Here is an 11,465-nt window from a genome sequence, read left to right as displayed (position 1 = left end):
AAGTGAAAAACAGTGAGTGCAGAGGTCATTTTCTGTTTGACAGATCTATCTGTTTCTTCTTGGTTTATGAAAGGTCTTTTAATATTAAGAATATTAATATTTTGTGTAAAATAAATATTAAAAACCAAGAATATTTGGGTTGGTTTTTATTTGTTTGTTTGTTTGACTTTTGGCTTCCTGTTGTTCCTCTGCTTCATTGAACTCCAAGTTTAGGAGTTAATGACCTGGGTGGTGCAAGTTTTCAAGTACGTAACTACTGGTCAAAAGATTGGTGGTTCAAATACACCCGGAGGCATCATGAAAGACAGACCTGCTGCTGAAAGATCACAACAATGAAAATCCTCGGGAGAAAGTCTGATTTGCACACATGGGTTTGGTCATGAGTTAAAATGATCTTCATAGCAACTAATAACAAGCCATATTTTTATTCATTTATTTTTAAAATAGCCATGTTTGCTTATTTATTCTTACCATAGTTATGTTTACTTACTTATTTTTAACCCAGCAATATATGTCTGTCTTTTTTCCTTGTGAATCTTAGGTTCACAGTCTTGTTTGGCCAGAAAATCAGTCCTTAATTTAAAAAGTTGAAAACTAAAAACAAAACAGAAAAGTGAGTGAAGGGAGGCATCAGACAGTGTAAGACATAACAAAATAATAATAATTTATAAATTATCAAGAATGTGTGAGGGAGGAAGAGTGGGGAGGGAAAGGGAAAATGAGGAGCTGATACCAAGAGCTCAAGTAGAAAGCAGATGTTTTGAGAATGATGATGGCAATAAATGTACAAATGTGCTTGACGCAATGAATGGATGGATTGTGATAAGAGATGTATGAACCCCCAATAAAATGATTTAAAAAGGGAAAAAAAACACTTCCCAAAGCTTTTCATCTAATATTTATTTCCCTTAATACATACAAACATGCCAAGACCCAGTGCTATCATTGAAGATGATTTTACAGATGAGGAGACTAGGGCTCAGAAAGATTATGTAACCTTCCAAAGGGCACACATTCAAGACATTGCAAGGCAATCATCTGAAACCAAGGATTCCCACACAGAGCTCCTGCTTTTGACCACCAGTCTCACTCTGCTATCAGCCTGAGTCAGATGCCAAACACTCCTTATAAAGTGTCTTCAATTTTCTACACCCACTAAGCAAAAATAGCTTCGCAATTGAGTAACAATGCAAAAACGGGAGCCAACATTGGTTAAAGCATAGGCTCAGTATGCCTTACAGGGAGGCTACAGCTTGGCATGTAACAGCTAGAAAAGTAACTGTAGATGGCAGTGGAGAGAGAAAGGACAGTGATGGGCTTTGGAGTAGCAATGCCCACAGTAAAGGTAGCACACGTTCTAAAATTTAAAAACCTGGGGAAATGGGCATTCTTCCTCTGGCTAAGCATGGGACCAAGTGGAGGTGACTTAACCTCTCTGAGCTCTTACTCTCTCATCTCTAAAATAGATATAACAAGATCTGTCTCTCAAGGATGTTGCTAAGATCTTCCAAGGGATGTCTGTCATGCATCTGGTCACATGGATGATCGGGAAATGCACTTTTCTTTTCCATTAGTGCAAACCCTGAGCTAAACCCAAGAGAAGACAGTTAACGTTGACAACCATCCTTTTCACAGGGGGAGGAAGCATAATTCAGAATCCAAAAAAGCACGGGGTCCTCTAAGCCCAATCTCCACACTGTGCAGGACTCTAGGTATAAGAATAGTTAATATATACACCGTGCTTGGTAGCATGCCAACATATATAACTTTGACAATAATGTAAGTACTAATATTATTGATATTTTATAATTCATGAAACTGAATCAGAGACTGATAAATAACTTGCTTAGGATACATAGTCATAAATGACAGCTATGATGGGAAGCCAGGTAGTTGGGTTCCAAGATACCTTAGATGACACTAATGTTTCATGCCTGACTACTTACTTAAATGTTGGCAGTTCAAACCCAACCAGCAATGCCACATAACAAGTCTAGTGATTTGCTTTCTTAAAGATTACAGCAACAGGCTTTTAGTTTTGCTGTTTTTGTCTTTGGTTTTAAGTGTTTTTAGGGGTTTGGGTTTGGGTTTGGGCTTAGTCTAGTTCAAGCATGCATGGTCATACCCACCATATCAGTTTGTACTATCCTGCATGAGGAGCCCTGGTGGTGTAGTTGCCATACTTTGGACTGTGATCCACATAGTCATCAGTTCGAAACCAACAGCAGCTCCCAAGGATAAAGACTGGGCTTTCTACTCCCATAAACACTTACAGGTTTGCAAACCCATAGGAGGTCACTATGAATCAGAATTAACTCAATGGCAGTGAATTTTTTTGTTCATATTATACTACACAATACCATATCACAATATGCAAAAGGATTTTTTAAAAGAAAGTGGAATTCAAAGATAATGGAATTTTTCCATGAACTTTTGGAAGTTCTGCATAGTATGTGCCTATCCAAAAGCTAAAACAAAGACTTGTGATTAGTTCAGAGGAATCTGTAGGGTGAATTAGAAAAAGCTGGCCTGAAGGATAAACAAAGGATGAACGTTGGTGTTGGAATCCCCAGGACCTCAAACAAATATTATTGGACAGTCAAGTTTCCTGTTAAGACCCTGACAGCTTCATTTCCTTTCTTTATACTAATGTCCCCTTCTTCTAAAAGCCTCCTATGGAGTAGATTCAGCATTCTTTTTTGTTTTGTTTTGCTTTGTTTGTTTGTTTTTGTTTTTATTAAATAATTGTGGGGGCTCATACAACTCTTATCACAATCAATTCATACATCCATCATGTCAAGCACATTTGTACATTTGTTGCCATCATCATTCTCAAAACATTTGCTTTCTTCTTGAGCCTTTGATGTCAGCTCCTCATTTTGCCCCCTCCCTCCCTGCTGCCCCCTCCTTCATGAACCCTTGATAATTTATAAATTATTTTTTTAAACATTTTATTAGGGACTCACACAACTCTTATCACAATCCATGCATATACATCCATCAATTGTATAAAGCACATCTGTACATTCGATAATTTATAAATTATTATTTCATCATATCTTACACTGTCCAATGTCTCCCTTCACCCACTTTTCTGTTGTCCATCCCCCAAGGAGGAGGTTATATGTAGATCCTTGTAATTGGTTCGCCGTTTCTACCCCACCTTCCCACTAACCTCCTGGTATCGCCACTCCACCACTGGTCCTAAAGGGATAATATATGTCCTGTATTCCCTGTTTCCAGTTCCTATCTGTACCAGTGTACATGCTCTGGTCTAGCCAGATTTGTAAGGTAAATTTGGGATCATGATAGTGGGGGGGGGGAGCATTTAAGAACTAGAGAAAAGTTGTATGTTTCATCGTTGCTACCTTACACCCTAACTGGCTCATGTCCTCCCCAAGACCCTTCTGTAAGGTGATGTCCAATTGCCTACAGATGGGCTTTGGGTCTCCACTTTGCACTTACCCTCATTTACAATTATATGATTTTTTGTTCTTTGATGCCTGATACCTGATCCCTTCGACATCTCATAGTCCACAGGCTGGTGTGCTTCTTCCATGTGGGCTTGATTGCTTCTCAGCTAGACGGCCGCTTGCTTAACTTCAAAACTTTAACACCCCAGACACTATATCTTTTGATAGCCAGTTACCATCAGATTTCTTCACCACATTTGCTTATGCACACATTTGTCTTCAGTGATCGTATCAGGAAGGTGAGCACCCGCTGATACGATTTTTTTGTTCTTTGATGCCTGATACCTGGTCCCTTCTACATGGTGTGGTCACACAGGCTTATGTGCTTCTTCCATGTGGACTTTGTTGCTTCTGAGCTAGATGGCTGCTTGTTTACCTGCAAGCCTTTAAGACTCCAGATGCTATATCTTTTGATAGCTTTTAAATCATTGTATTGGAAGCTCATACAACTCTTATCATAATCCATACATCCATCAATTGTGTCAAGCACATTTGTACATTTGTTGCCCTCATCATTCTCAAAACATTTGCTTTCTGCTTAAGCTGTTGGTACCAGCTCCTCAATCCCCCTTCCCCCCCCAATGAACTCTTGATAATTTATAAATCATTATTATTATGGTCATGTCTTACACTCTGACATCTCCCTTCACCCACTTTTCTGTTGTCCATCCCCCAGGGAGGGGGTTATATGTAGATCCTTGTAATCGGTTCCCCCTTTGGATGGAAGGTGGGGATTCAGCATTCTTATCAATAAATTTTGGATGCACACCCATAAATCCACTCTAGCTAATTTAATCCAAAAGGAGTTTATTGGGAATATTTATGAGAAATCTCCAGGAGTTGAAGGAAACGCTGAATCTCCAGAGCAATGTAAATTGGAACCATTCTGGGCAGCTGGGTAGTAAGAACTAATGACCCAACCACCAAATCCAATCATTGGACACCATTATGTTACTGTCCAGAACGTGTCTGACAGTTTATCGTACTGTGGTGCTCTGGGTGTAGCTGTGATGCAGGAAACTATGTCACCAGCATTTCAAATCCCAACAGAGTTACCCAAAGTGAACACGTTTTGGTAGCGTTTCCAGACAAAGAACGGGCTACAGAAAAACAATAAGCTGCCCTGTTCTGTAAAAACCATCACTAAAAACTTTATGAATAGCTGCAGATTATGGTCAGATACTGAAATTTCACAAATAGCAGCAGAATAGTGTCATCTTTGTCCTAGAAGATTGCTCCTCAGGTCAGAAGGAAGTCAAAGCATGGTGTCTCAAAGTCGAGTCGAGCATACTGATGGATGAAATAAAGCTTTAGGGACTTTCATTTGCTGATGAGAAGAAACAGCTTCAAATATTATTAATAATCAGAACTTGGCATTTATGAAGTTTGAATATGGAAACATTAGAAGTTATAAAAATGAAATTAAACTCATAAGTATAGCTATGCTAGGCATTAGTGAGCTGAAATGGGCTGGTATTGGCCACTGTCAATCAGAAAATCATATGGTTTACTGTGTTGGAGCTGACAGATTGAAGGGCAATGGCATATCATTCATCAAAAGGACATTAGAAAAACTATCTTGAAATATGATTCTGTCTGTGATAGGATAATAGCTATGCATACACAAGGAGATTCAGCTAACACAACTATTATTCAGAGTTAAATATCAACCGCTAAAGATAGCGATGAAGAAATTGAAAAATTCTATCAATTTCTTTCAGTCTGAAATTAATCAAGCAATCAAGATACTTTGATAATTATTGACAATGACAATGCAAATGTTGGAAACAAAGAGGAATGAACAGTGGTTCAAAAATACAGCCCTAGTGACAGAAATGAAGTGGGAGTTTATGTGACATAGTTTAGCAAGACCAAAACTTCTTCACTTGTTCAATAACATAAACAACAACTGTACAAGTAGACCAACAGATGAAATGCATAGAAATCAAATTGACTACACCTCTGGGAAGAGGCAATGGAGAAGCTCAATATCAGCAACCAAAATGAAGCCAAAAGGTGATTGTGAAACAAGTCACCAATTATATAACATGTAGATTCAAGTTGAAGTTCATAGATCCACATGAGCCAAAATACAACCCTGAGTATATCCCATCTTGAGTATATATTTTATAATTTCTTTATACTAAGTACTACACTTGCTATTTTAAAAATCATTTTATTGGGGCTTCCTACAACTCTTATCACCATACATACATACATACATACATACATACATACATACATACATTGTGCTGAGCATATTTGTACATTTGTTGCCATCACCATTTTCAAAACATTTTCTTTCTACTTGAGCCCTTGGTATCAGCTTCTCATTTTTCCCCTCCCTTCCATAGCCTGCCTCCCTTACGAGCCCTTGATAATTTATAAATTATTATTATTTTAATATCTTACACTGACCAATGTTTCACTTCTATCCTCCTGGGAGGGGGTTATAGGTAGAGCATTATGATCAGTTCCCCTTTCTCCCCCCATCTTCCCCATACCCTCCTGGTAGTGCTACTCTCTATATTGGTACAGAAGGGGTTAGCTGTCCTGGATTCCCTGTGTTTCCAGCTGTTATCTGTACTCATGTACATGCTCTTGTCTAGCCAGATTTGTAAGGTAGAATTGAGGTCATGGGGGGGGTAGTATTAAAGAACCAGAGGAAAGTTGTATGTTTCATAGGTTCTAACTGCCTCATATCCTACCCGTAACCCTTCTCTAAGAGGATGTCCAATTACCTACAGATGGGCTTTGGGACTCCACTCTTCACTCCTCCTCATTCACAATGATATGATTTTTTGTTCTGAGACTTTGATGCCCGATACCTGATCCTATCAACACCTCATGATCACATAGGCTGGTGTGCTTCTTCCATGTTGGCTTTGGTGCTTCTCAGCTAGATAGCCACTTGTTTATCTTGAAGCCGTTAAGACCCCAGACACTATATCTTTTGATAGCTGGGTACCATAATCTTTCTTCACATTTGCTTATGCACCCATTTTGTCTTCAGCGATCATGTCGGAAGGTGAGCATCCCAGAATGCTGGATTATTAGAAAAAAGTGTTCTTGTGTTGAGGGAGTACTTGAATAGAAGTCTAATGCCCATCTGTTACCTTAATATTAACATATAAATATATGTACATAGCTCTATTTCCTCATCATCATATATATTTACATATATACATGCCTGTATTTAGACCTCTATAATTCTTTGCCTCCTAGTTCTTTCCTCTGTTTCCTTTTACTTTCCTCTTGTCCCACCATCATGTTCAGCCTTCAATTGGATTTCATTATTTCCTCTAGGTTACATTGCCCTTGATCAAGCACTACCAAGCCTACTATACCCTCCTTGCCATCGATTTTAGATCACTGTTGTTCCCTTATCCCTGAGTTTGTTAACGCCCACTTACTTTCCCGTGCCTGCCCATCTCCTATGCCCACACCCAACCATTGGTCCTGTTGTTTTCTCCTCTGATTTTTTTATCCCACTTATCTTATCTAGATAGACATGCATAGAAAATAATATGCACAAAAACAAGACAGAGAAAAAAACCAAAGTAACAAAAGAAAACAAAACAACAACCAAAATAAAACAACGACAAAAAAAGAAAAGCTTATAAATAGTTCAAAGACTGTTTGCTGACCTTTATGAGTGTTTTCCAGTTGAGTCTGATGGGGTTCCACACCTTGGCCCCACAGTCTATTTTTGGTATTCCCCGGGGGACTCCATTGCTCTGCTCCCCTTGCTGTTCTGTTGCATGCTCTTAGTGTTTCGCCTCAGTATGGTGGTGTCAGATTGGGCACAATTCCCACACTGTCTCCAGTGTTGTCCACCGTAGTATTATGGGTCAATGGGAGACATCCTGTCTCATGGTGGGGCTGACCCTATGGTCCTCTCTATGCATTGGCTGCTCTCAGCAGGAATATCGTCCTCAGGGCTTGGTGGGCCAGGATGTGCTCTACTCCCCCTTTGTTTACTCCTGTGTGCTCTGATCAGATATGTCCCTCTCCCTGAGCTGTAGCTTCAGTGCTGTCCTATGAAGTGAATTCTTCTATGGAGAGGGGGATTTGTCCATGTAGTTGGGATTGGGGCCAGCCCCTCAGACCTCTCTATTGGTTCCCTGCTTCATGCCGTACGTTGCATTCACATCTTGGAGCACCAGGTTGAAGTCTGGTCCCTCGTTCCCATGGAGATATAAACAACATTAGTGCTTTATTCTCCTGGCTACCCATGTCTCTATTTCCCCCCTCCTTTTTTGTTGGCTACCATATGTATCCCTGGATTTAGTCAGGCCCCTGCCATACTACCTGGACCTCACCCCAGGAATGTATATTTGCATACTTTTTAACAATAATCTTTTTTGTCATTTCTATCCTCACCCCCACCCCGGCCCAAAACTAATTTAGTCTAACCCAAGCCATTCAGTGCAATACCCTGCCCCCTGGGACTGCTCATGCCTCACCTACTGCCCACAGGGCTATCTTGATAAAAAGGATCGGCTACGCTACCTCCTCGGAACACTCTGCCTCTTAAAAGGTATGAACACACCCCCTCCATAGCCACTTAGCCCCTCACTGGTGAAGAAATTCTGTTTCCCAAATTACAAGACCTTGGGTCTGTTAGCACTCACTGCCCTATCCTGCCCACTTGCCTCTAGCCCCAAGTCTGCCTAAACCTATTCATGATACCCCGAACACCCAATAGGCAGAGACACCACCCATCAGCACTGCTTGCAGTTACCCAACTGATCTCTGGGCTGCACATTCGTGAATTCTCCCAGGGCAGAGTTAAGAACACCAGATTCCTTTTGTTTTTTCCCCCTTCCCTTGCTTAAAATAAAATCATGTACTATTTTTCTAATACCTTTACAAATAGTACTATCCTTTCTTTCATTCTTTTTAACAAAAGTATTTTTACCATTTCTATAATTCTTAAATTAGCAATACCTTCATCTCCCAGAAAGTACCTCATTTAGACCATGCAGGCCATTTAGAGAAATAGTCTGCCCCCCTAGGAATGCTTTGCCTAGCCTCTTTCCCCCAAGACCAGTGGTTCTCAACCTTCCTAATGCCGGGACCCTTTAACACAATTCGTGTTGTGGTGCCCCCCCACCAACCATAAAATTATTTTTGTTGCTAATTCATAACTGTAATTTTGCTACTGTAATGAATCAGGTGCCCTGTGAAAGGGTCGTTCAATCCCCAAAGGGGTTGCAACCCACAGGTTGAGAACCCCTGCCCTAGACCACCCCAATAAAAGATACATCTTTCTGCTACCTTTTCTGAACCCTTCTCCTTCTTGAAAGGTGTGTGCCCTACCTCCTCCACACCCACTCAGCTCCACACTCCCCTGAGAAACTTCTCCATACTTTGCTATCCCCCAAGTTCCTCTCCTCCAGGCCACTGACAAACTGAAACATATTCCATTTGGGCCCACGAAGTTGTCCGTCACCTACAGGCACTGTCTAAAGCTTCTCAACTGGCCACTGCCCCTTGTGCTTCCAACCCAATGTCTAAACCCATTTGGCTTCCCATCCTTCACGGAAGCACACCTTTCTCTCACCCACGCTGCTTCAATGTTCCAGAGCAGAGATTGGACCCCAAACAAAGACCGTGTTAGGCCGGGTTGACTAGAGAAACAAATCCAGAGACACTCATATATGTGTAAGAAAGAGCTTATATCAAGAGCTCATTATTTATCAAGAAAACATCCCAGCCAAGTCCAACTCAAGTCCATATGACCCATATTAGTCTGTAAGTCTGATGCTAATCCCACTTGAGACTCATGAAGCCACATACAATGATGCAGAATGCAGGAACATCACTGGCCGACTGGGTGCAAAGTCTTGTGGATCCAGTGGTGGTGGCCACATGTCCAGGGCTCTCACAGGTCTCAGCATGGCTAGTTAATAGGAAGGTGAAGGCAGAAAGAGAGAGTTGCCCACCTCCAGAGAGCCCTTTATCTCAGTGGCACCTCCAAATGAGGTCATCAAGCTGTGACCTGATTGAAGGCTAACCTCCATCCATATCTTCTTACAGGTGCCATGTTGACACAAAAAAAGAACCATCACAGACACCAACATATATGTGTGTGTGTGCACGTGGGTGTATAAGTGTGTGTGTGTGTGTGTGTGTGTGTGTGTGTGAGACCAAGTGGTCAACAAATACTCAAAAGCATAGATGAGAGGTTGGGAAGTGGTGGGATGAAGTCAACGGGAACAAAATGGCTAGAATGGACATAATGAGACTGTGGACACAATGCAAAGAATGTAACTATTGTCAGTGAACAACAGGTGTTGGAGTTGTTGAATGGAAACCTATTTGGCTGTGTTCGATCGATTGAAGAGACAGTATCATTTGAATAAAAGGTGCTGTGGATATTTCTGATGGCTAGTTGTTGTCAAATTTACTTGGTATTGCAGTTTGGCAACGAGGCCTCCCTTCCGAGTCTGCACCTAGCCCCGCCTAGTGTGGCAGTCTGAAGATACAGGCTTGGGGATGAGCCATAATAAATGTGTAAGCTAAGCTAATACTGGGAGGGTGTTTTTATTCTCTCTCTTCTTGCTGCATCTGTCCCACTTGTCCCCTGTTGCCTGCTGCCTGTCACCCACTACCACCTACTGCTGTCACCATTGTCCAGCCTTGCCCTTCTGCTTCCTACTCCTAGGCTCTTTGGCTTGGCAGCCACATGAGTCAAGATTAATCTTTTTCCCCAGCATCTGACCCAAGGGCATGAACTGACCTGGCTTAGCCCTCTCTATGGCTTGATATAAATTCCTTTTAAAATATAAATGTGTGTGTGTGTGTGTTCTGGTTTTATGTCTCTAGAAAAGTCAGCCTAATACATTTGGTACCAGGCAGAAGTGGTTCAAGAGAAACAAATTATAAAGATATATATATTTTTCAATTTGGTGCTCAATTCTGATTAGTCCGAACAGCACTTAGAATGCTGTCTCTCTCTGTGTTGCTTCAAGTAAGCTTTCTACTATTAGTAAAGACGTGCTGTTATTGCACGAGGTGGCAATGGTCCTAAACAAAATGTCACCGCCTATAGATAAAATGTTTGTGAGAAGTGGAGCGGGGGGTAATAACGTGTTGGATATTTTTCAGCAATGTTGTCAGGGTGATGCAGCTAACAAAGCTGAGTGCCGGGCACAGTACAAGAAATCAATACGCTCAGAGCATCCTAGGCATGCCCCAAGTGCTATAACAATACTACAGAGCCTCCACTTGTGACTAAGACATGGCAAAATATTAATAATAATATAAATTATCAAGGGTTCGTGAGGAAGGGGGAGTGGGGAGGGAGGTGGAAAATGGGGAGCTGATACCAAGGGTTTAAGTGGAGAGCAAATTATCTGAGAATGATGAGGGCAACGAATGTACAAATATGCTTGACACAATTGATGTATGCGTGGATGGTGGTAATAGTTGTATGCGCCCCCAATAAAATGATCTAAAAGAAGTCTTATCTCTGCAAGTACCAGACTGATATTGCCTAAACCTAGAGTCTTCTCATAGGAGTACCTGAATGACAGGCTCTTAAAGTCTCAATGTAGAACCGGATCGATGGCACCTAAAAAGAGCGCCGTTAGCAAGACTGAAGTTCCTGGGTGGTGCAAACTGTTAACATTCCGGATGTTAGCCTACAAGCTGGACGTTTGCGTCGATCCAAAGGGCACCTTGGAAGAAAAGTCTGGCAATCTTATTCCACCCAACAAAATCAGCCTCTGCAAACATGATGAAGACCAGTGCTCCGCTGACACGTGGAGGGGCATCATGAGTCGGGGCGGTCTTCACGGCAACTGTGTTCCTTTTCCTGTTGTTGTTGTTGTTGTTGTACTGGCAATCCTGGCGAACGCTTATAGACACTGAAAAACACTGCTAAAGAAACAGAGCTCGTCACCTCTACAATAGGGAGTTTCTATAAGAAAGTGTGGTCAAAATATCAGCCTTCGCTCAAATTCAACCGCAGGATGGCGCTTTTAA

The 11,465-nt window shown here is 41.4% G+C and overlaps 1 long non-coding RNA gene across 1 annotated transcript in view; it reads right to left on the bottom strand.

Annotated features, from left to right (window-relative positions):
* Window positions 1-489: 489 nt before the first annotated feature.
* Window positions 490-11,465, bottom strand: part of LOC142423371 (uncharacterized) — a 151,795-nt gene continuing 140,819 nt past the window's right edge. The window contains exon 4 of the long non-coding RNA XR_012779116.1: window positions 490-594. This is a non-coding gene — a long non-coding RNA (uncharacterized LOC142423371). The remainder of the gene's footprint in view (window positions 595-11,465) is intronic.

This window comes from Tenrec ecaudatus, chromosome 12 (assembly GCF_050624435.1).
Source record: "Tenrec ecaudatus isolate mTenEca1 chromosome 12, mTenEca1.hap1, whole genome shotgun sequence".
Lineage (NCBI taxonomy): Eukaryota > Metazoa > Chordata > Mammalia > Afrosoricida > Tenrecidae > Tenrec > Tenrec ecaudatus.
Note: the sequence above shows the minus strand (reverse complement) of the source record. Positions and strands in the feature narration are given on the sequence as shown.